The sequence below is a fragment of the Octodon degus genome, unplaced genomic scaffold (genome assembly GCF_000260255.1).
Source record: "Octodon degus isolate 3935 unplaced genomic scaffold, OctDeg1.0 scaffold00171, whole genome shotgun sequence".
NCBI lineage: Eukaryota > Metazoa > Chordata > Mammalia > Rodentia > Octodontidae > Octodon > Octodon degus.
The window spans coordinates 2,544,200-2,546,177 of record NW_004524747.1 but is presented as its reverse complement, the minus strand read 5'-3'; positions in this window follow the sequence as shown (position 1 = coordinate 2,546,177).

Here is a 1,978-nt window from a genome sequence, read left to right as displayed (position 1 = left end):
CAAACTGGAGAAAGGAAAAGAACTCCTGGGATGAACGAAAGAAGAAAAGAAAGGAAGAAAGAAGGGAAAAAGCAGTATATATTTATATACTGCTTCAATAATTGTACTGCTGATTTCTGTTGATCTATTGAAAGGAGCAATTGATGCTTAATTTTTTCTCTCTCCTATTTTTTTCCTCCGAATGCCTTCAGGGCAGGTTTGGCTGGCTTGAGTTGTGGGGATCAAACCACAGCAACCTGAGCCTGACTGCTTTGTTGAAGCAGCCTCTTAAAGAACCGAGCTAAGGGGCAGGCCCCCATCTCTCTCCTATTTAATTATTTATAATTTTTGAGCAATTTTTCATACTTATATATGTTAACCTGAAGAAATAATTTGAAGAAAACAATATGTAATATAACAACCTTTGTTGCATTCCTGTAATTTTGTTTAGTGAAATTCTGCTCCATTTCTAATCTTTTGTACTTTTTATTCTTTTTTTCTAAAGATAAACAGATCAGTAAACTGAAGTAAGCTGAAGTCTTAAAACAATGGAAAACAATATGAGTTAAAAAGAATTTTGGCATATTAAATTGGATATGTTAGGAAGCCTGAGGAGGGCTCTGTGATTAAAATACATTTTAGTGAATTTACCATGACAGTAGAGAGACCTTGACTTAAGGGACGATAGCTTATAGTAAAGACAACTTGGGGCCTGGAAGATAGCTCAGTAGAATAAGGGCTTGCCTGGCAAGTGTAAGGTCTTGAGTTCAATCCGTGGTTCTGCAAAAAAAATAAAATAAAATAAAAAAGTAAAGACAAATGTTATTTACATGCTTAGTTCTTTCTTTATTCATTTTTTATTTTTTTTTAAGAAAATAGACTTATTTATCCAAAAGACTAAAAAAAAAATCTGTCCTCACTGAATTTTATACTTGGCAAACATACCTTTGAAAACTAAAAGTAAAATATTTTCCAGTTATACAAATTTGAAATATCCTAATACCTCCAGATGTATCACGTAGAAAATAACAAAAATCATAATCCAGAAGGTAAGAGAATTGATGTACGGTCCTGGATAAAGAATAAAGAGCTGTAAAAATGATAGTTATGCAAGACTATGTAAAATATAATTATATTAGAATAAGCCATTTAAAAGGTCATTGAAGATTTCCACAGAACAGTATCAATCATGTCAGGTTATATACACATTTTTCACACACGGTGTGTGTGTGTGTGTGTGTGTGTGTGTGTGTGTGTGTGTGTTGTATAAAAGACAAGGATGAACTAATATAAAGTCAATGGAAAATGGAAATACACTTTTTAAAGTTTCTAATACTAGGAAAAAATATCATACCATGTCTTATAAGTAGATTGTAAGTCAAAGAAATATTATAAATCATAAAACAAATATTAAAATTAAAAAATATCCAGAAAATTAATTAAATATTTCAAAACAATATTCAAAAATTAAAATTAAATTGTGAGTCTAACTAAAAGGCTAGAATGTAGTATATCATATGTATGAACTTGTGATCAATTCAGAGTCCTCACACAGTATTCGATTAGGTTAATATATACAAAAATATCAACAAAGAAAAGTTTTCATGGTAGTAAAGAATTACTAAGAATAAACTGTGACAAAAATACTGGAATGGCAAATATATGACCAGCACATCTAACAGTTTGGGGACAGGATATCGCACAAAGTTCTAGTATGTGGTGGATATGGACAATGTCCATGACACTTACTGGTGGTGGCCAGGTGTCACTTGTGGGACTGAGCTACTGCTATTTCCTTGATATCCACCCTGTAGACCCAGGCAGAATCATGACCCATAGGTTGCAGGAGAAGTCCATTTGTAGAGTATGCTGATGGAAGTATTTTGCTTCTGTATGCAAAAGAATAATTAAAAGACTGCTGTTGTATACCTCTTTTTCTCCTGTGTTTAATTGCTTGCCCTATTTGGTGTGTTCTTTCCATTCTCATTCATGGAGTTGT